General features: G+C 36.6%; 1 protein-coding gene across 1 annotated transcript in view; it reads right to left on the bottom strand.

The window, feature by feature from the left end:
* The window catches only part of LOC110457170 (complexin-like), a 174984-nt gene extending 149330 nt beyond the window's left edge, over positions 1 to 25654 (bottom strand). The window contains exons 1-2 of the mRNA XM_021508306.1: positions 25610 to 25654; positions 4596 to 4703 (exon numbers count right to left, since the gene is read on the bottom strand). The gene's annotated coding sequence lies outside the window, so the exon portion shown is untranslated. The remainder of the gene's footprint in view (positions 1 to 4595; positions 4704 to 25609) is intronic.
* Positions 25655 to 25695: the final 41 nt, after the last annotated feature.

Raw genomic sequence — 25695 nt, 5'->3', positions numbered from 1 at the left:
ATTTGAACAAACTTTGTAGCCCTTTATCTCAGCATGCTACTGGCCAAATATCATTACCCTGGGCATTTTGGTTATTCAGAAGAAGTTGTTTAAAGTTTTTAACATATTTGTCCCCTGTGACCTTGAATATGGGTGGAGGTCATTCATTTGAACAAACTTTGTAGCCCTTCATCTCACCTAGCTACTGGCCAAATATCATCACCCTGTGCATTTTGGTTATTCAGAAGAAGTTGTTGAATGTTTTTCACATATTTGACCCCTGTGACCTTGAATATAGGTGAAGGTCATTCATTTGAACAATCTTGATAGCCCTTTACCCCAGCATGCTAATGGCCAAATATCATCACCCTGGGCATTTTGGTTATTCAGAAGAAGTTGTTTAAAGGCTTTTAAAGACAATTGACCCCTGTGACCTTTAATATATTTGAAGGTCATTCATTTGAACAAACTTTGTAGCCCTTCACCCAAACATGCTACTGCCACATATTATCTCACTGGGCATTTTGGTTATTGAGAAGAAGATGTTTAAAGTTTTTAACATATTTGGCCCCTGTGACCTTGAATGTGGGTGAAGGTCATTCATTTGAACAAACTTTGTAACCCTTCATCTCAGCATGCTACTGGCCAAATATCATCACCCTGTGCATTTTGGTTATTCAGAAGAAGTTGTTGAATGTTTTTAACATATTTGACCCCTGTGACCTTGAATATAGGTGAAGGTCATTCATTTGAACAATCTTGATAGCCCTTTACCCCAGCATGCTAATGGCCAAATATCATCACCCTGGGCATTTTGGTTATTCAGAAGAAGTTGTTTAAAGGCTTTTAAGACAATTGACCCCTGTGACCTTTAATACAAGAGGCCCAGAGGGCCTGTATCGCTCACCTGGATACCTAAGCAATCATGGCAAAATATTCTCCAAATGAGATCAAGGGAATATGACAGACACCAAGGCCAATCCTTGTAGCATAGCTATATTAGATTTTTCATGCCCAGCAATTTTAAGTATGGTTATGGGGTGGGGATCTCAACTGTTTCCAAGCTTTGACTCAGTAACTAGATCCCTAGAGTTGTGGCTAGACCCCCAGGATCAATTCTAATATCATGACTGCATTTGTCTCTTTTTGCCCAGAATTTGTATATATAGTTTTGGGGTGGGGATCTCAACCTTTTTCAAGTTATGGCCCAGGGACTATGTCTCCAAGGGTGGGGCAAGACCCTAGGGACATCCTGGAAGCAAATGTGCATTCTTCTCTTTATACTCAGCAATTGTAACTATGGTTATATGGTGGGGATCTCAACCATTTCCAAGTAATACATTTTATTGGCCCCACCCCTTAGCCCAGGGGGTCAGCACCACCATTTGCACAATTTTGAATCCCTGCCTCCCATGAATACTTCCGACCAAATATGATCAATATAAATGGCATAGTTCTGCAGAAGAAGTATTTATAGCAATATAACCAAATTGCCCCCTTTTGGGCCCGCCCCTCAGCCCCCTAGGGGGTCAGCCCAACCATTTGTACAATTTTGAATCTCCACCACCTAGAGATGCTTCCAGTCAAATAAGGTTGATATCCATCACTTAGTTCCAGAGAATAAGTCGCTTAAAGCAGTATAGCCAATTACCCTTTTTGGCCCTGCCCCGCAGCTCCCTGGGGGGTCAGCCCAACCATTTGTACAATTGTGAATCTCCACCACCTAGAGATGCTTCGAGTCAAATAAGGTTGATATCCATCACTTAGTTACAGAGAAGAAGTTGCTTAAAGCAGTATAGCCAAATACCCTTTTTGGCTCTGCCCCTCAGCTCCTTGGAGGGTCAGCCACACCATTTGTACAATTTTAAATCCCTGCCTCCCAGGAATGCTTTTGATCAAATATGATTGATATCCAGTGCACAGTTCTACAGAAGAAGGCGTTTGTAGCAATATAGTCAAATTGCCCCCTTTTGGCCCTGCCCCTAAGCCCCCTGGGGAGTCAGCCCCACCATTTGTACAATTTTTAATCAGCACCACCTAGGGATGCTTCCAGTCAAATATGGTTGATATCCATTTCTTAGTTCCAGAGAAGAAGTCGCTTAAAGCAATATGGCCAAATTGCCCCCTTTTGGCCCCGCCCCTCAGCCCCCTGGGGGGTCAGCCCCACCATTGTACAATTTTGAATCTCCACCACCTAGGGATGCTTCCAGTCAAATTTAATTGAATTCCAACCAGTCTTTAATATATTTGAAGGTCATTCATTTGAACAAACTTTGTAGCCCTTAATCTCAGCATGCTACTGGCCAAATATCATTAACCTGGGCATTTAGGTAATTGAGAAGTTGTTGAATGTTTTTAACATATTTGACCCCTGTGACCTTGAATATAGGTTAAGGTATGTCATTCATTTCAACAATCTTTGTAGCCCTTTACCCCAGCATGATAATGGCCAAATATAATCACCCTGGGCAATTTGGTTATTCAGAAGAAGTTGTTTAAGGTTTTAAACATATTTGACCCCTGTGACCTTGAATATAATTGAAGGCCATTCATTTGAACAAACTTTGTAGCCCTTCACCCAAACATGCTACTGGCCACATATTATCTCCCTGGGCATGTTGGTTATTGAGAAGAAGATGTTTAAAGTTTTTAACATATTTTACCCCTGTGACCTTGAATGTGGGTGAAGGTCATTCATTTGAACAATCTTGATAGCCCTTTACCCCAGCATGATAATGGCCAAATATAATCACCCTGGGCAATTTGGTTATTCAGAAGAAGTTGTTTAAGGTTTTAAACATATTTGACCCCTGTGACCTTGAATATAGGTTAAGGTATGTCATTCATTTCAACAATCTTTGTAGCCCTTTACCCCAGCATGATAATGGCCAAATATCATCACCCTGAGCATTTTGGTTATTCAGAAGAAGTTGTTGAATGTTTTTAACATATTTGACCCCTGTGACCTTGAATATAGGTGAAGGTCATTCATTTGAACAAACTTTGTGGCCCTTCATCTCAGCATGCTACTGGCCAAATATCATTACCCTGGGCATTTAGGTAATTGAGAAGTTGTTGAATGTTTTTCACATATTTGACCCCTGTGACCTTGAATATAGGTGAAGGTATGTCATTCATTTCAACAATCTTTGTAGCCCTTTACCCCAGCATGATAATGGCCAAATATAATCACCCTGGGCATTTTGGTTATTCAGAAGAAGTTGTTTAAGGTTTTAAACATATTTGACCCCTGTGACCTTGAATATAGGTGAAGGTCATTCATTTGAACAAACTTTGTAGCCCTTCATCTCAGCATGCTACTGGCCAAATATCATTACCCTGGGCATTTTGGTTATTAAGGAGAAGACGTTCAAAGTAAAATATTGACGCCGGACGGACGCCGACAACCAGTTGGTAAAAGCCCGACCAGCAAGACAGGGACTGGTGTGGCACTGGGAAATGTCGACAACCTGATAAAGGCCTGACCAGTATAGCAGTAAGCAGGACCAGAACTGGTGTTGGACTGAGAAATGTCCACAACCTGGTAAAGGCTCGACCAGCAGGACTTGATTTGGACTGGTGTTGGACTCGGAAATGTCACCAAACTAATACAGACTAGATAAAAAAGAGAACTGAGACTGATTGTTGACAACCTGGTACAGGCCAGACAAGAAAGATGACACTCAGTGTTGACTGATTGATGTCCACAACCTGGTACAGGCTAGACAAGAAAGATGACACTCAGTGTTGACTGATGTCCACAAACTAGTAAAGGCCAGCCCATTAGGAGCAGTGAATAGCACCAATTGCAAACTAGAAGAAATAGCCAAGCCTAGTACCTAAGATCTTTGCAAGAGAATAGGCAGTGTGCGATAGAAGAGTGAGCCTCAGCATGGAGAATGAACAGAAGTGGTCAACAAGGAGGGTAACATGAGACAGACGGCCACCCTTTAAGAAGAATAAGATCAACCATTCTTCTTCAAAAGGAGTTTAGTGGAAAAAGAAGAAGAAGAGAAGTTTGTACAGGAAGCCAAGCAGAGTAAGTTTACCATCGCAAAACTGAATACTATTCTGAACTTGAGGAGAATTCCCCAGGTACAGTTGATAACACTACAACACAGTCACACCTTGATAAACTTTTGGACATTTTCAATCTTACTAGTTAGAGACATGGAAAGAAACCTCAATGGTGTAAGAAAGTACCATGATGCCAGTTCTGAAAAAAAGAGGACCAGTTTAACTTTTGGTTTACCTGGTAATATTGTTTAACATTAACAGCTAAGGTCATAAGTTTGCACTGGTGAAATTTAGTGATGACAGCAGAATTCAAGCTTTCGATAAGGTATGGAATACAAACTTTTTGTCAAGTTACTATAATACGGTGACATAGGAACATGACCCAGTGGACTAAGTTTTACCTGCCCAACAGAAGTTTGGCCTAAAGTTGGGCCAAAGGGTTCCACAGGAAGAAATATTCCTGTCCACCCTATACATATTCTTCACCAACATTCTATAACCAGAACTGTCTAAAGCAGTCCATACTAGTACTGTTGATAATTTCTGGAACACTGCAAAGCTATTATTGTAACCACTGCAACATGCAGAATGTGACTTACCGTACACAAAGTCTCAGCGTTGGCAAAAGATTGGTGTGACACCATCAAGGGGGAGAAGAGCAGTCACTTTCTTCACACTCTTTGCACAAGTCCTACGGGGAAACTGATCTGAAATTCAAAGTTCAGTAAACATATAGGGAGTCATTCCTGACAAGTGTATGGTATTGAACAACATAAAATGAAAACAAAAATCTGTGTCAGAAGTAAACTAAACAACATGCACGGGCAGGATCACAATTGGGCAATAATGAACCGATCCTCAAGACAGTCTCTCAGGTAGTTACGGCCACATCGTGATTACTGGTCCAGCTCATTGATGACAGCAGGTAAGCTGCACCAAATGCTCATGAATATAGTTCAGAAACCAGCTCTTAGAATCAAAACATGGATAATGCTGTCAACAGCAATGCAGGCGATAGAATGGGGCTGTCAGGCATACAACCACTGAGCAAGAGACAGGAATACAAAGCAATGGTACAGGTAAGAGAAGAAACTGAAAGGCCAGGACAGAGGTCCATCCATAGGGACTTGGAGGCAATACTGAAAATCATCACATTCATCTCAGGAGCTGATCACAAGTGTGAAGGTGATTGAGAAGAAAACAATTACTTACCTAAAATGATATCAATAAACCAACAAGACTTTGAAAATGAAACTTTTAGTACAATTACTTTCATAAATACCTGCGGCAGATATATAGATATATAATATATATCATATAGAAACACAAGTGGAGAAGACAATTTTATGGATCATACCATGTCTAGGCCTTGAAATCAGGACCTACAACAAAATGCCTTGCCTAGAAATATCCACAGCTATCAATACACCAACCCACCCTTTCAAAAAGAAGGTATGGATTTTGCAGGTCAATCGCTCGATACTCTCAGCATGGACGTAGTGATTTCTACGGATGATATGAGTTCCTGGATCTCAATGTATATACTTATATATATATATGAATACCAATTGTACAAGTATTATCACAAGTTATACCTTTGGAGAGGAATAAAGAGAACTTTATGTGTCTATTCCGGCAGGAAATAATCAAAATATATGGTAGGTTGTTTGAGGACAAATGTGTCCAAATACAGACTCCTCAATCATCATTTAGCCCAATATCATCCTAGACTATGTCTGTGCTGTAAATTGGGTGTTTAGTGGCCTCCCTACACTCTTCATGCAGTGTAGTTCTAGTGTTTGTAACAGCGAACAAGGTATCAAGTTGACCGTCTATATCACAACCTCTCTGTACCTATATCTGCAGAACTTCAGGTAGTTACATTTCCCAGAATATTCAATCAATACTTCGGAAATGTTCTGCTGACTTTCATAGGTATCAAAGAGTATAGGGGTCTGTCTATATTTTTCAGTGACATAAATAATGGTAATAATAATTTGAGGTTCTAATATACCGCATTATCACAACCTAGTTCGTAGGTCGTCTCAAAGCGGTTCCCAAATTATTATTTGTGGTTATAGGGTCTTTGCAACCTGCCAATATCTTTTCTTATTTCCTGGGGAGCATACAGCAGGTGCTGCCATTTCGGCGCTAACAGCTAGCATTCAACAGTTCTAGCGCTGCCCAACCCCGTACTCATTTACAGCTGAGTAGAATGGAACAGATACAACACAGTACCATGCCTTGACTTGAACCAGCAACTCTTTGGTCACGATCCCAGCGTCCCACCACTAGACTACCGTGCATCCTAATGATAAGGACATGATAATTCTCTAGCGGATTGACCCAGATAATTTCCGCTACACTCCCCCTCCTTCAATTAATTCTTTGACCCTGAAGACATACAAGACCATATACCACCTTCCACGGTTATATTTCATTGGTCACCAAATTTTTATCAGGAAAGGAAAATGCAATGACCAGACCAGTGTAGAATGGTATTGTGAAGCATGGTGTTATGAACCGTGGTTCATTTCATCATGGCCTTCATATTACCATACTACACCGGGATTCGAACCTGGGACCTTCCGCACTCTAGATAGACACACATCGATCAAAGCAGTCCATTTCCGCTACATTTTTCCCTTCTACAATAAATTCTTCGACCCGGAGGACACAAGAGACCCTATACCATGCAATTGGCCAGACCGGGATTTGAACCCAGAACCCTCCAAATTCTAAACGAACGCTCTACCAATAGGGTTACCTGGTTGCCTGCCATCTACCCAGTCTTTTTCTGCTACATTGCTATGAAATATGGTTAATATAATATACACGTGTTGACAGAATGTTATGTACAGAAGAACATGACAGAGTACTTTAACAGAAAGTCACTAGGCGACTGTTGGTAATGGACCAATATGACTGGTAAGACTTCTTGAAAATTCATTTTTCCAATGAATGTGACAAACCAGGTGAAAAAGAAATTAAGTTTTACATAATCACTGTCAGATTAAAAACATCATTTGTGGGTTGTCGAAATATCAATTTGAAAAATGTCACTTGTTAATAAAACTGATATAGACAGCTCTACAGTTAGAGCTAGAGCATTGTATGTTGTACAACAAAATTGTCTGAAGTCTGGTATTGTTGGTAAGTGACTGACTCTAAACATTCAGTCAGCTATACCATGTCTATCGACATGTCCACTGCATCATCAATTACATTGCCATCCTAAACACTGTTCACTCTCCATAGTGTCTGGAGATTGACTGATATAGGATGGCGTGTTCCCAAGAATGGGGGTGGGAATAGGGGGAGGAGTAAAATGAGGGTGTTTATCTTTTTCGTGTCTGGAATAAAAATTATAATCCTGTCTTAAAATCAATATGCCAACTAATAATGCATGCTGAAATTGCACAAAGCAAACGCTGCCGAGTTAAAAGTCATTATAGGGTTTCTCTGCCAAATTTACACAGGCTCAGAATACCATCCCGGAAAACAAAAGGCCAACGAGGCCTGCAATAAGGCTGGTGAGAGCGGATATACTATGACGATACTTGAAAACAGCAGCTTCACTCTTTAATGCAGTCTCCAGCAGCCCAGGCCCAGAGCCAGATTCTTGTCGACAACCTCTTATAAAATGATATGATTAGAAGGATAACTGTTATATTTTTAAAATTGTAAATTTATTAGGAATGTATTTTGTCTTCTCTACAGATGGTTTATTGAATCTACAATAACTATTCTATAGACAATTTTACTTGTTATGAAATTTACCTTTGCTTAAAAGATGCAGGTAAGTATTTGCAAAACTTGAACATAACATTCCTACTATAATCCAGGGTTTACAAGGGGAAGCAGTTGGAATAAAATGTTTAACTGTCAAATACTTAAAGAGCAACTGTAAAACTAAGGACCTTAAATTAAATAAAAGTCAGTAAATAAGTTTTCATTTATTTGTTGTTAAAGACTAACTAGATACTTAATGGATCATATATAAAACGAAAAATGATTTCCGATGCCTATAAGTGTCGTTACTTTGATTAAGAGTAATGATGTAGGCAAGGATCTCTACGAGGAGATTAGCGTTATACAAGGATCTATAAGACACAGCGTTGATATACCACAATAGCTCGGGAAATATAAAGTAAAACTTCCTGAAAATGATTATATTTTCTATGAGAGCCATGAATAACAGATGTTACCAGCTGTTTAATAGCAAGTCTATATCACTCTAGTCTGTATCTCCGTCAATCTTCACAATAAATAGGTTAATGAAAGGGACATCTGAAACCAATCAATTTTCTGATGTAAATAAAAAACGTTCCACCAATAAGAGATGAGATTTAAATGTAACTTTTGACAACAGAATTAATGTCGTGATTATGGAGTGTCGTTAAAACTAAATATATACAGCCTTCAACTTAGCGCTTTCACTTATTGCAATTAACTCTTCAGCAATTACAAGGCAACCAAATCGCAGTCATTATTTACGACATGACTGGCACGATTCCTCCCCAGATATTTTCTTCTCCACCGTACCTATAGCTACCAATTACATCACAAGACCATTTTTAAAATTCTTCAATCCACTGTCTGCATGATCACAACAAAACAAATTTTCTAAACAGAATTAGGTTTTCCAATTTCCTTTGTAATGTCTTCTGTACAGACCTCTAAACACAAAGCACTTGTTGTGAGTATTTTAAACACAATTTAAATGCTAAAAACAGCCATTGTTTACCTTAGAATGCATGAAAGGATATATAATTTCATACCATAAATTCTGATAAGCATGGCATTATCAGAACACAAGTACATTTGTAGCTTCTAAATAATTAAACAACAAGAACCTACTGATATGCAATCAGAGAATTCTGCTTGTCTTCCTGTTTTTGACAACAACACATGAGAGCCTGTATGGTAGAGAAAGTAAGGCAAAGTAAAGACACACACAACAGACCCAAAAGGCCTGTATCTTGCTTATTCTAAATGGTTTACACACAGATGGCAAATCAGGAAATCTAACCTGAACAATGAAAGCTTCTACCACTTTGCAATTTTAAAACTAATTCATATGTCATTGGTAAACTATTGTCATTAGTAAACATATGTCATTAGTAAACTATTGTCATTAGTAAACATGTCATTAGTAAACTATTGTCATTAGTAAACTATTATCATTGGTAAACATGTCATTAGTAAACATATGTTATTAGTAAACATATGTCATTAGTAAACTATTGTCATAAGTAAACTATTGTCATTAGTACACATATGTCATTAGTAAACATATGTCATTTGTAAACTATTGTCATTGGTAAACTATTGTCATTAGTAAACTATTGTCATTAGTAAACTATTATCATTAGTAAACATGTCATTAGTAAACATATGTCATTTGTAAACTATTGTCATTAGTAAACATATGTCATTAGTAAACTATTGTCATTTGTAAACTATTGTCATTAGTAAACTATTGTCATTAGTAAACTATTGTCATTAGTAATCTATTGTTATCAGGAAACTATTATCATTAGTAAACATGTCATTTGTAAACTATTGTCATCAGTAAACATAGGTCATTTGTAAACTATTGTCATTAGTAAACATATGTCATTTGTAAACTATTGTCATTAGTAAACATGTCATTAGTAAACATATGTCATTAGTAAACATGTCATTAGTAAACATGTCATTAGTAAACTATTGTAATTAGTAAACAATTGTCATTAGTAAACATATGTCATGAGTAAACATGTCATTAGTAAACATATGTCATTAGTAAACTATTATCATTAGTAAACATGTCATTAGTAAACTCATGTCATTAGTAAACATATGTCGATAGTAAACTATTGTCATTAGTAAATTATTGTCATTAGTAAACTATTGTCATTAGTAAACTATTGTCATTAGTAAACATGTCATTAGTAAACTATTGTCATTAGTAAACATATGTCGATAGTAAACTATTGTCATTAGTAAACTATTGTCATTAGTAAATTATTGTCATTAGTAAACTATTGTCATTAGTAAACTATTGTCATTAGTAAACATGTCATTAGTAAACTATTGTCATTAGTAAACTCTTGTCATTAGTAAACATATGTCGATAGTAAACTATTGTCATTAGTAAATTATTGTCATTAGTAAACTATTGTCATTAGTAAACTATTGTCATTAGTAAACATGTCATTAGTAAACTATTGTCATTAGTAAACTATTGTCATTAGTAAACATATGTCGATAGTAAACTATTGTCATTAGTAAATTATTGTCATTAGTAAACTATTGTCATTAGTAAACTATTGTCATTAGTAAACATGTCATTAGTAAACTATTGTCATTAGTAAACTATTGTCATTAGTAAACATATGTCGATAGTAAACTATTGTCATTAGTAAACTATTGTCATTAGTAAATTATTGTCATTAGTAAACTATTGTCATTAGTAAACTAATGTCATTAGTAAACTATTGTCATTAGTAAACTATTGTCATTAGTAAACTATTGTCATTAGTAAACTACTGTCATTAGTAAACTATTGTCATTAGTAAACTATTATCATTAGTAAACCTGTCATTAGTAAACTATTGTCATTAGTAAACATATATGTCATTAGTAAACTATTGTCATTAGTAAACTACTGTCATTAGTAAACTATTGTCATTAGTAAACTACTGTCATTAGTAAACTATTGTCATTAGTAAACTATTGTCATTAGTTAACTATTGTTATTGTCATTAGTAAACTATTGTCATTAGTAAACTATTGTTGGTTCCAGAAAGTGTGTTTTTGGTAGACAGGGTCTCCCATCAGAGGAAAGTGTTGATGTATTAAAAACCACAACACTTAGCCTCCCATCTAGTAAAAACTATCTGTAATAAAAACCATGACACTAGCCTCCCATCCAGTAAAAACTATCTGTGTAATAAAAACCATGACACTAGCCTCCCGTCCAGTAAAAACTATCTGTGTAATAAAAACCATGACACTAGCCTCTCATTCAGTGGAAACTATCTGTGTAATGAAAATCATGACACTAGCCTCTCATTCAGTGGAAACTATCTGTGTCATGAAAATCATGACACTAGCCTCTCATTCTATGGAAACTATCTGTGTCATAAAAATCATGACACTAGCTTCTCATTCAGTGGAAACTATCTGTGTAATGAAAATCATGAAACTTAAGTCTCTCATTCAGTGGAAACTATCTGTGTAATGAAAATCATGACACTAGACTCTCATTCAGTGGGAACTATCTGTGTCATGAAAATCATGACCCTAGCCTCTCATTCAGTGGAAACTCTCTGTGTAATGAAAATCATGCCACTAGCCTCTCATTCAGGGGAAACTATATGTGTCATGAAAATCATGACACTAGACTCTCATTCAGTGGGAACTATCTGTGTCATGAAAATCATGACCCTAGCCTCTCATTCAGTGGAAACTATCTGTGTAATGAAAATCATGAAACTTAAGTCTGTCATTCAGTGGAAACTATCTGTGTAATGAAAATCATGACACTAGCCTCCCATTCAGTGGAACCTATGTGTGTAATGAAAATCATGACACTAGCCTCTCATTCAGTGGAAACTATCTGTGTAATGAAAATCACGACACTAGCCTCCCATTCAGTGGAAACTATTTGTGTAATGAAAATCATGACATTAGCCTCTCATTCAGTGGAAACTTTCTGTGTAATGAAAATCATGAAACTTAAGTCTGTCATTCAGTGGAAACTATCTGTTTAATTAAAATCATTACATAAGCCTCCCATTCAATGGAAACTTTCTGTAATAGAAATCATGACACTAGCCTCCCATCCAGTGATAATTATCTGTAAGAAGAAATCATGACACTAGCCTCGCATTCAGTGGAAACTATCTGTGTAATGAAAATCATGACATTAGCCTCTCATTCAGTGGAAACTTTCTGTGTAATGAAAATCATGACACTATCCTCTCATTCAGTGGAAACTATCTGTGTAATGAAAATCACGACACTAGCCTCCCATTCAGTGGAAACTATCTGTGTAATGAAAATCATGACATAAGCCTCCCATTCAATGGAAACTTTCTGTAATAGAAATCATGACACTAGCCTCCCATCCAGTGATAATTATCTGTAAGAAGAAATCATGACACTAGCCTCCCATTCAGTGGAAACTATCTGTGTAATGAAAATCATGACACTAGCATCTCATTCAGTGGAAACTATCTGTATTTTGCCTATTGATTTTGTTTCTCTCAGCTGGACAGATGAAATAGTTCAACATAATGTCTTCCTCCATTAAAGACTTGCTCCAAAGTCTGTAGGAATTACTCTGACATGTACGTGTTTGTGGTACTGTGGTAAGAAGGGCTAACTGCAGGTACACACTGCCAATATTCTGCCATGTTGTGAATAATTCACCCATTAATAACCTTATCTCACAAGCATGGTCATCTTAATAAAAATTCAGATAACTTTGGCACCAAGTAGAGTAACCACAATATAATATGTATATATGTTTATTTCTCTGATTTTACAAACATTTCTGTCAATTACAATCTTTCATCCAATCAATGTATGATTTCTTATGTTATCTTGCTAATGAAATGCTTTGAAGAAAAGTCAACTGATTAATTCGTAGAGCTGATAATGTATTTTTGAGTGTGACAGGCTTGAGACAGAAGGATCTGTTGCATGGAGTGTGTCTCCTGCACGATACAGCTTTTCTAGGTTAAACAGAAGTCTGTGCCCATCTATGGAAGTAATGTAAAAGCTTTTATTAGCAACAGTTTAAAAATCCATTTTTAGAAGTTTTTCTTCAAAAAAGCATCATTTTACCTGCATAATAATACAGAGAGTTCATAACTTTTTTAGTTCAATTTCACTAAACTCTTTGATGACTCATAGCGTTGCGCTGGAATATTACATACATATAGATGATTGCTCCAGCATAATATTCAATCCTCTTCAGATTTTGTTTTCAAAATCAGATCAGAAAATGTTTTTTGCATACAACATATATCCCAAATACCCCTATTTGTTGACTATTTACTGTCGACATTCTCAGGGCCTGTCACCCAAAGTATAAACTAGAACACTGACAGGTCAGCAAGGGCCCCCATGAGCCTGATTGTCCCCCAACACCACCCCATGGTCTATTTTATGTTACAGTAATATTGACCTTTATATATATATAGTGACTTTTTCCTGTTGCACATCTACATATCAAAGGGTATCACCATGTCAATTAAAAAAAAATCATATTTCTGTGTGTGGAAGGTAATAAAATCAGAAATTTTGGAGTTCAAAGTCCCATAACTCTTCCAAATATTGATATAATTTCAACCGTTTGACGGGTAGGAATTAGGTTGAAATTATTTTCTCAATGTTATACAGTGCCAATAGGTGGCGTGATGTTCTGTGATTTGCACGTGCAAATCCCAACCGCGTGTTACCTGTACGTGTACATGTCATTCAGGGGATACGGGTAGCGGCAGGTAGACGCGAAAGTTAATTTTTACATAATTAAAAATTGGGAGTGAGTTTTGGCGGAAATAGAATTTACAATTAGATTAATTTTATATCTGATATACATATATTGGTAATCAGTGATATAGGGAGTAATCTGGAAGTGTATTCACAACGGATAAATCTATAATTTAATGCAATCCTTTTTTTGTAGGTGCATACATGCTTTATGTCCATAACACGCATTGTTGTGTATGAAAATGATTTGTTTAATAAATCAGTCGCAGTGCCTCTGTCGCAGTGAAATACATTTCTGTATTTTGTGTTGTTTATCCTATTGGATAATTGAATAGAGAAAGAGATTTTCCTGGTTATTAAACCCAAATGAGGTCTTATGGATATGAGGCCACACACAAAATTTGGCCAATATCCGACAGCAAATAGGCAAGTTACTGTGCTGAAGGCAAAAATTGCCAGACATACAGACAGACATACAGACAGACTGCAGGATTTACAGACAGACTGACAGACTGACATACATACAGACAGACATGCATACAGACTGCAGGACATACAGACTGACATACATACAGACTGTAGGACATACAGACAGACATACATACAGACTGTAGGACATACAGACAGACATACATACAGACTGTAGGACATACAGACAGACATACATACAGACTGTAGGACATACAGACAGACATACATACAGACTGTAGGACATACAGACAGACATACATACAGACTGTAGGACATACAGACAGACATACATACAGACTGTAGGACATACAGACAGACATACATACAGACTGTAGGACATACAGACAGACATACATACAGACTGTAGGACATACAGAGAGACATACATACAGACAGACATGCATACAGACTGTAGGACATACAGAGAGACATACAGACAGACAGACAGACAAGCTAACTATTATAGGGCACATGGATACTTTAACATTCTATAACTTGTATAAACTACCAAGCTGTCTGTACCTATTGCTACTCCTCGACATCTCCAATCATTTATTCACTGTCTCGTTTTTCTATAATAAGAACATTTATGCTCCACAATTTCTTTCAAGATTTCATTATATGTCTTAATGAAATACCACCTACCTAAAATTGGGGAAAATTGACTGTTCCTTACCGAGTATTGAATAATTAATTTCTCAATTTGTTTTCTAAACAATTACTGTCACATGAAATATTTCTTTGTTCCCTTGCAATACTGCATTCCTCACTATAATATTAAGTTCGTTTGCAATCATTGCACTCAGGTAAAATAATATTGTGTTCCCTCAGAATATTTATATTTTCTTTCCAATGTCCTTTCCCAGCCACTGTATCTTTGTCACAATACGACAGTAATGCTAATACCTTTGATAAGAACCTAGACCTGGGCCCGTATTCATGAATCCGTTCTCATGCTCAAGCATTGATTCTGTGCTCAAGCCAGCTTTCTTGTAACTCACCTAAATCATGTCAACGAACAAAACGTCAATAATAAATATTGAAAACAGTATTCGGCTTCGAGTCTCTTCAAATTTTCTTTAAAACTTTGACAAAATAAGATTTTGAAAATTATTTATAACAGGAACAAGAAAGTATGCTTGAGCACAAAATCCATGCTTGAACATGAGAACGGTTTCATGAATATGGGAGCAGGTATATTTATATAAAGAAAAAGAACTGACCTGAATTAAAAGAATTCAACTAGCTGTTACAGATACTTAAGCATTCCAATTCTATAAAGTAGTCAAAGATAAAAAAAATATGAATTATCAAAAATACAAAATAGAACTCTTTTATCAGCTTTCAGTTACAATGCTGGCTTGGAATTAAGCTTTGGCAAATGTCCAATTTCATACTTTCATCTTCAAGATTTACACTTCTCATTTGAATAAAAAAAGCGCTGTTAAAAGTACAGGCAATGTCTAAACAGCATTTTTCTCATTACTTTCTTCCACCTTAACACCAAGAGAAATAATTCAACTGTTCACATGTCAACGTATAAAAATAAAAATCTATTTCAACATTTACGATTTCAACAAAGCTAATTGCTCTCATACAATTACCTGTCTTTGGGGATCAGAATGATGTAGAATGTAATTATTAACACAAAATGGATATAAAAAAATTACAAACTATATTTTGAAACTTGTGTGAAGCAAATTTGAAGTGAAACACAACTTGTATATTTTTAAAAAATTACTCTGAAATTGTGCCATAAAGAATAACAGTCTGCACACTAAACTATAAATCAATACTGCTTCATTTCTGTATACATTTAGATATAATCACATATTGACAGTGTGCGTTCTACATCACAATGGCCTAAAAGTTAAACAATACTGATATCCAGTAGACACCAGATATATGTCTAATCCTGACTTTACATTGATATCCAGCACCAGATATATGTCTAATCCTGACTTTACATTGATATCTAGTAGACACCAGATATATGTCTAATCCTGACTTTACCCTGATATCCAGTAGAGACCAGATATATGTCTAATCCTGAATTTACATTGATATCCAGTAGAGACCAGATATATTTCTAATCCTGACTTTACACTGATATCCAGTAGACACCAGATATATGTCTAATCCTGACTTTACCCTGATATCCAGTAGAGACCAGATATATGTCTAATCCTGACTTTACATTGAAATCCAGTAGAGACCAGATATATGTCTAATCCTGAATTTACATTGATATCCAGTAGAGACCAGATATATGCCTAATCCTGACTTTACATTGATATCCAGTAGACACCAGATATATGTCTAATCCTGACTTTACCCTGATATCCAGTAGAGACCAGATATATGTCTAATCCTGTCTTTACACTGATATCCAGTAGACACCAGATATATGTCTAATACTGACTTTACACTGATATCCAGTAGAGACCAGAGATATGTCTAATCCTGACTTTACATTGATATCTAGTAGACACCAGATATATGTCTAATCCTGACTTTACCCTGATATCCAGTAGAGACCAGATATATGTCTAATCCTGAATTTACATTGATATCCAGTAGAGACCAGATATATGTCTAATCCTGTCTTTACATTGATATCTAGTAGACACCAGATATATGTCTAATCCTGACTTTACATTGATATCTAATAGACACCAGATATATGTCTAATCCTGACTTTACATTGATATCGAGTAGAGACAAGATATATGTCTAATCCTGACTTTACATTGAAATCCAGTAGAGACCAGATATATGTCTAATCCTGTCTTTACATTGATATCTAGTAGACACCAGATATATGTCTAATCCTGACTTTACCCTGATATCCAGTAGAGACCAGATATATGTCTAATCCTGTCTTTACACTGATATCCAGTAGACACCAGATATATGTCTAATCCTGACTTTACATTGAAATCCAGTAGAGACCAGATATATGTCTAATCCTGTCTTTACACTGATATCCAGTAGACACCAGATATATGTCTAATACTGACTTTACACTGATATCCAGTAGAGACCAGATATATGTCTAATCCTGACTTTACACTGATATCCAGAAGAGACCAGATATATGTCCAAACCTGACTTCACACTGATATCTAGTAGACACCAGATCTATGTCTAATCCTGACTTTACACTGATATGCAGTAGATACCAGATATATATGAATAACCCTGATGTTACAGTTATATTCAGAACACACTAGACATTTGCCCAGAAAAGCTCTTACATTTATCATTATTATTCCCACCACCAATGGAGATACCTAAACAGTGCTGGAGTTGCAATAAATTGTTTAATTTCGAAATAATAAAATATTTATGATCAATATACAAATCTGCAGCACATTTTGATGTCTTTGTTAAGCACTGACATGCCTGCCTACACAGAAACAGTCAGACTAACTAGTAACCATTACACCTGGTATTACATCAGTCTATAAATACACAAATGTCACTGCTGTGACATAAATACCTGTAAACTGATATGTGGTTCGATTCAAAGCTAGGAATTTCGTGATTCTAATAACCATTTTGAACATGTTTAGATGGCAGCTTCTCACAAAATGAGGTAGAATTGGTCATTCCATCTCCCCCACAATCATTCTTAGCTTGGATCAATGAAGAAACTACCGGCTGAGCCAGTTGTAGCAATTTACAGGCAAAGGAACTAATGAACAAATCAAGGCCCAGAGGGCCTGTATAGCTCACCTGGATATCTAAGCAATCATCGCAAAATATTCTCCAAATGAGATCCAAGGGAATATGCCAATCCCCGAGGCCAATCCTTGTAGCATATCTGTATTAGATTTTTCATGCCCAGCAATTTTATGTATGGTTATGGGGTGGGGATCTCAACTGTTTCCAAGCTGTGACTCAGAAACTAGGTCCCTAGGGTTGTGGCCAGACCCCAGGATCAATTCTTATATCATGACTGCATTTGTCTCTTTTTGCCCAGCATTTGTATACTGTATATAGTTTTCGGGTGGGGATCTCAAACGTTTCAAAGTTATGACCCAGGGGTTAAGTCTGCAAGGATGGGGCAGACCATGGGATCAATTCTAATATCATGACTGCATTCGTCTCTTTATGCCCAACAATTGTATATATAGTTTTGGGGTGGGGATCTTAACCATTTCAAAGTTATGACCCAGGGACTATGTCTCCAAGGGTGGGGCCAGACCCTGGCTAGGGCCATCCTGGAAGCAAATGTGCATTCTTCTCTTTATACTCAGCAATTGTATATATGGTTATATGGTGGAGATCTCAACCGTTTCCAAGTAATTAACTTTTTTGGCCCCCCCCCTTGGGCTTGGGGGGGGGGGGTGTCACCCCACAATTGGTACAATTTTGAATCCCTGCCTCCCATGAACGCTTCCGACCAAATATGATCGATATCCATGGCATAGTTCTAGAGAAGAAGTCGTTTATAGCAATATAGCCAAATTGCCCCCTTTTGGCCCCACCCTCAGCCCAACCATTTGTACAATTTTGAATCCTCACCACCTAGGGATGCTTCCAGTCAAATATGGTTGATATCCATCTCTTAGTTCCAGATATAAAGAAGTCGATCAGCCCCCTAGGGGGTCAGCCACACCATTTGTACAATTTTAAATTACTACCTTCCATGAATGCTTTTGATTAAATAAGATTGATATCCAGTGCAGAGTTCTACAGAAGAAGTCGTTTGTAGCAATATAGCCAAATTGCATCCTTTTGGCCCCCGCCTGCAGCCCCCTGAGGGGTCAGCCCAACCATTTGTACAATTTTGAATCTCCACCACATAGGGATGCTTCCAGTCAAATATGGTTAATATATCCATCTCTAAGTTCCAGAGAAGAAGTCGCTCAAAGCAATATAGCCAAATTGCCCTCTTTTTGCCACGCCCCTCAGCCCCCTGGGGGGTCAGACCCACCATTTGTACATTTTTGAATCACCACCACCTAGGGATACTTCCAGTCAAATTTAGTTAAATTCCATGAATCAGTGGTTAAGAAAAAGAAGTCGTTTAAAAAGAAATTGTTGACGGATGGACGACGGACAGATGACGGACGACGGACGGACGACAGACACCACATCACAAAGTCTATTTGTTATGGCACAAAAGCATTCTGGAACACAGAAAACTGTTAAATCTATATAAGACTTCTGACTTACAGTTCGGTGTACTTACCTGTGAATATAACAGATCCGAGTATACAAAGTAAATAAATACAGATCCATGTACATCAGGAAAACACATCAATATAGATCAGGAAACATTGCAATCTACAGCACGAAACATCAAACTTAATCGACTGTAGGGGACTTAAAATAGTTAATGAAAAATTTTGACAGCTATCTTGGAATATATCTTATTTTAAGCTGGTTTCTAAATTTTAAAAAGAAATATTCTTATTTTGTAATCACATTTTTCACAAGTCCAAAGGACCAGTTAGGTTAGGTGATTCATTAGTCCTTGCTGAAATATACTAGTCCAGGACTAGCGGACTAGTGTTAGTGTCGACCCCTGTAGATATCCATAAACCAGGTAAAAACATACAGATCTCATGATCAGTAAACCAGGTAAATACATACAGATCTCATTAAATCAGGTAAATACATACAGATCTCAGTAAACCAGGTAAATACATACAGATCTCAGTAAACCAGGTAGTGACATACAGATCTCAGTAAACCAGGTAAATACATACAGATCTCAGTTAAACAGGTAAATATACCTAAATTTCAGTACATATTTGTGAAGTCAAATACAGACACAGCCCGGTATACCAGATAAGAACCTACACATCTTCATCACTTTATAAGTATGTTCACCAGTTTGAAATTATATCCAGATTAGAATTGGATATGACTTGAATTAGTCTCAAAAATTATGTTCCATAGTTTAAATTTAATGCACAATATAATTGTTTACTTTCATATAGTTGTTTACTTTTTAAAACAATTTTGTTTCAATTAACAAAATTGTCCATGCCAAAGTATATTTGTATAGTTTCAAACAGGAATACTTACCTGATATAGTGGTTATACTACTATATATATAAGGCGAAAAGTTAGATCCTGCCTTCAAACCAAACAGAAAATGCAGCTTGCTGTGTAAACTGACTAGTATCAATCTGAACCACTTTTATTTTCAGGATAGTTGGGGGATCTCTGGCTAAAGAAGATTTATGATAAACTAAACCATCAAGAACCTGGAAAGCATTAACCATGCAATGGATTGTCTGACAGGGTAGAGAATCACCACCGTGACTAAACCCTGCTCTATAAGGCAGCAACGGTGTTCAATAAAAACCATCTACATTTCGTAAAAAGATATTAACGCACACAATACAGGTAGCTGTGGCAGGTAGGCGTCTTTTACAACAACATGACATTGCTAACACCCACTATACACCTTTGACCTGGTGACAAATCTCAATTGGTATACACCTATCTATACTTATTCATAGGTAATAACCATTATAAGCTCTGGTTTCACCTCTTATATGTCATTTTACACATTTTGCTTTCTGGGGAGTATATGCAATTTGGAACTAAAATGATATTTCCTAGAATAATATTTTTGGAAATGTTCACTTTCCTAAGATGGGAAAATATGATGGCATCTTTAATTTTTGTTTTTCTTATTAATTATTAAGAACTAATATACAGTTGTGTGACTGCACAACGCACCAAAAATACTGTGCGCACACCGTGCATATACATCGTCACACACCGTCTGCACATCGCCCACACATGGTGCGCACAACTGTGAGATTTAACAATCATTCGCCCCGTTGTGCACTTTTCTTTGGTACAATTTGTTAATCAATATAACGGAATGAAAAAAATATGGAAGGCTCGTATGCAATAATGTACACTGTATATAACAATTTGATGAGTGACCAGAGTTTTACCTGGCCTGTGCCTGACACATAGAGCTGATATGTGATACTGTATGACCGTTGTGAAAACATAACTGGATGTTTAGTACTTATTTGCATTCGCTTTGGTCTATAGCTCCCCTTCACCTGGTTTTTAAGCCTTGGCGAGTTACGTAAGTGCCCCTGGCAGGGGATTACTACGGCCCAGGTACAGGTACAAGTGGCTATGTTTACCTGTAACGTCGAGACTGGTGTTGAAATTTCACATGTGTCGATTTAGGTTGTTTAAAAAACACCGATAAGCTTATAGATGTAGCTAGAATATAGAAACATACTAAATAATCAAATTAATGTGTTTAAACACATGCACGAAACCGTATATATTGTTAAGGCATTCCTCAATTTACACCAACCATGATTGTTATCGCACAACATTCATTCATCCTCCGCACAAATGTGCGCAAACAATGATCGTCCAATTTTGTATCGTTCGCACTTCGTGCACACATCGTTCACACACCATACGCACACCATGTAACGTTGTGCGATCCCATAACTGTAACATCTCTCTTGTAAAGTAGACATAACAAGTAACATACAGGTATACTGTAATTTAGGAAAGCACCTCCTGCTTCACCAACAACACCTGCCATGTCAATCTTGGTCAAATGCAAGTAAAGACACACCCTAAGCTAGAGAACCAGGGTACTAGTAACAAAACCACAGGGCACACTTATCACTCCGCAAAACCACAGGGCACTCTTATCACTCAGCAAAACTACAGGGCACACTTATGACTCAGCAAAACCACAGGGTACACTTATCACTCAGCAAACCCAGAGGGCACACTTATTACTCAGCAAAACCACATGGCACACTGATCACTTAGCAAAACCACAGGGAACACTTATCACTCAGCAAGACCAGAGGGCACACTTATTACTCAGCAAAACCACATGGCACACTGATCACTTAGCAAAACCACATGGTGTTGAAATTTCACATGTGTCGATTTAGGTTGTTTAAAAAACACCGATAAGCTTATAGATGTAGCTAGAATATAGAAACATACTAAATAATCAAATTAATGTGTTTAAACACATGCACGAAACCGTATATATTGTTAAGGCATTCCTCAATTTACACCAACCATGATTGTTACCGCACAACATTCATTCATCCTCCGCACAAATGTGCGCAAACAATGATCGTCCAATTTTGTATCGTTCGCACTTCGTGCACACATCGTTCACACACCATACGCACACCATGTAACGTTGTGCGATCCCATAACTGTAACATCTCTCTTGTAAAGTAGACATAACAAGTAACATACAGGTATACTGTAATTTAGGAAATCACTTCCTGTTTCACCAACAACACCTGCCATGTCAATCTTTGTCAAATGCAAGTAAAGACACACCATAAGCTAGAGAACGAGGGTACTAGTAACAAAACCCCAGGGCACACTTATCACTTAGCAAAACCACAGGGCACACTTATCACTCAGCAAAACCACAGGGCACACTTATCACTCAGCTAAACCACAGGGCACACTTACGTATCACTCAGTAAAGCCACAGGGCACAATTATCACTCAGCAAAACCAGAGGGCACACTTATCACTCAGCAAAACCACATGGCACACTTATCACTTAGCAAAACCACAGGGCACACTTATAACTTATAACTAAAAATACATATATTTAAAAAGAAAAATTCTCAACAAGTCTTTAGTACTTTCATCTCTTCTAGGAGATTCCTCAGAATTAATAGTTCTCTACCTTAAGACCATAATTATGTATTTCTATTGCTGTGACATCGCTATGGCGGGTAAGTATATAGCGGACGTCGCTATAGCAAACTTTTATGTGACGTCATTGTTTATGACGTCACAACATCTTCTTCAAATAAACGGTCTGAAGAATCTCTTAGAAGAAATTAAAGTACTAAAGACTCGTTGTTGAGAATTTTTCTTTTTACGTTATTTCTTCGTCTGTAAGGATAATTTTTCTGCTTTTATAATATATATATATATACATGTACATATTGCCCAAGGAAATAGATATTTTTCCAATGAGATCCTGTTGGAAACCATAACACTTGCTCTAGTCTTTCCCAATCTGCATATCTAAAGACATGTTTTGTAAGTTTGTCTACCTACCTGGATCTAACCGGATTTTGTCCAACGTTTTTTTAATAAATTCTATCTCATATAAAATCGAAAATAAGTCGGCCATGAGAGGGGCACACTGGTTTAATGCCAACTGTGAACTGGAAAATCCATTGAACTCAACGATATTGTCAACCAGAAATTCAATCATTTTCATAATTTCTTATGTCTCATATCTTATTTTGGCTTATGCAATGTTTTTTCACAACACATGCTCTAAATGAGTTCACCAACCAACAAACATTTGTAACACTGTTCACCTTTTTCAAAAAAAAACACCTTTCATAACAATAGAATGAACAGACAATCACATGCCACATTACACACCACCAAATTTCTCACTATCCCATTACATGTTACATGTCATCACAGTGATTGAATTTTTTCAAAATCATTCCTAGAATCAGAGTTACAAAAAATTCCCCAGATACATTGTAACAGGAAAAACTTGAGCATTTTATACAAATGTGTTTGTTATCCTCATCATCAGCAACATCAGCGATTCAAGAAATGTGCAAAGGGGAATAACTCCTACATCACCTTATTCTTCTTTGTTGAGGGAATCTGAATGAGCATTTGTTTATACTGAATTAATGCTGCCCTGGTAAAATACCAGCTGCTTCCTACTGACTTGGCTTAGGAAAATTTCTTCTTATCTCAACTGGTAGAACATCAGACTATATATAGCTAGTAAACAAGAGGTCATGGGTTCAAACCCTTGCAGAGGCATTGCATAAAAAACAGTGACCTCAGTTACATTGGCTACATTGCAACCAGGGAAATATTGACAAAAGTACTTAACCTTGCTATCTCAAGCATCATTGTTATTACATGTCCTTTTCAAGAAGAATGTATTTTGAAGTAAACATAATTCATAAAACCAAAACGAACTTATTTTCTGAAGTGAAAGTCTAACATGTCTTCATGATGTTGTTCCAATGTCTTGTGAGGCACTAAAATTATTGTAACATTGACATTTATTACAATTAGAAATTTACTTTAAGTCAGCAAAATGCAGAAATGGATGTTTATGCATGGGTACTTATTCAGTCGTATTGCCAAACACAAAATGTTCAAATTTAAAAGGTTACAGAAAATATATATATGCAAAATGCCTTTATTAAACATTTTAAAATCATGTAATGGTTTAAAATACACATTATAAAATCATGCATTTTCAATACAAATAACTTTTTACATACCTGTACAAGACAGACAGGAAAAGGAACTAAACCACTTATAATTGAGTCACAATAGCCAAATAAATTTCAAGGTCCATATATACAAAATGTACATGTCTTTTTTATGGCTTACTCTGGGCCAATTCCTCTCTCCAATTTTGGCATTATTTCCCCCTTTTTCAGATAAAATTTCCCAACATGTTACTAAAATACTACCATGTGAATATCTGTCATGGTTCTATTGTGATTTTATTTTCCGTCAGTTCGATGACCAAGTGATTTATTTCATTTTCCCTGTGTTCATGTTGTCACTGTCAATATTTTATGACACTATTTATTGGAGGCCTTGTTTAAAGTATATATTTGAAGCATTTACAATGAACAGGAAGAACCAAAAATTGTAGATGTCATCCATGCTCCCCTCCATATTTTCCCCTAAAAAAGGAACCAACTTCCTATTCCTGCATTAATTCCTGTTAAACCAATATCCTTGTTATAGGGTCTCGTATGTTTAAGGGTCAAAAACTTTGTTGAAGGAGGGAGAAATGTATAGTATTGTGCATGTGGTATTGGACAGGATCAATCGCCAGTGAATATAGGCTAAAGCTCAATTGGTTAGAATGTCTGTCTAGATTTTGGAGGTTCCAGGTTCGAATCCTGGTCTAGCCATATACATTTTTTCCATTCTTGCTACACAAGTTATCCTGGGTACACTGTATATTTGGCCTTTATATATTATTATAAAAGGAAGATGTAGGAGGTGCGGCAAATCCTTAATAAAGATGTTGGAGGAAATTGTAGATGAAAAAGTGAAGATTGTGTATTAAACAATAAATGTATTTGTCAACGTTGGTGACAATTTTGAAAATGTCATGGACTCAAATGCAACAGTGCAATGTTTTATAACAGTGCAATGTTTTATAACAGTGCAATAATAATAGGTGTAACACTGTATAAATCAGGTAACCCAATTTTTCTCCTTGACGAAGATCTCTCTTGTGTCTTTCTCTACTCTAGGTCCATCCAGTGAGGAACCCGAAGGACTCGGGGGTAACATATATAGCCTCGAGCTCGCATCCATCGATAATGATCATGAGGACCTCATAGGGTACAAACATATACTGTTTATACTAATTTAACCCCAACAAGCAAACCTTTGTATATGGTATATAATTGATTATCTGGTATTCAGTGGTGAAGTGTTTTTAAGAAAATGCTCAATGTAAACAGACTCGCATTTCAGCGCTACCTTGACATTACTAATCTGCTGTTTGGCCAGTTGTCAATTGCATTTGTACGACAAATCAAATCAAAGATTTGATAAATACATCAAATTAACGTTATGAAACAAGAATATCGCATGCTACATCACCACGAATTCGTAAAAGGCACGTGTATATATTTACCTGCAGATTTGACAGTTGTTCGTCTGTTGTTTCCGTTTCCGAAAGCGTCCTTGACATTATAACGGAAGTAGTATGCAATTGAGTAT

The sequence above is a fragment of the Mizuhopecten yessoensis genome, unplaced genomic scaffold (genome assembly GCF_002113885.1).
Source record: "Mizuhopecten yessoensis strain PY_sf001 unplaced genomic scaffold, ASM211388v2 scaffold9033, whole genome shotgun sequence".
Taxonomy (NCBI): domain Eukaryota; kingdom Metazoa; phylum Mollusca; class Bivalvia; order Pectinida; family Pectinidae; genus Mizuhopecten; species Mizuhopecten yessoensis.
Note: the sequence above shows the minus strand (reverse complement) of the source record. Positions and strands in the feature narration are given on the sequence as shown.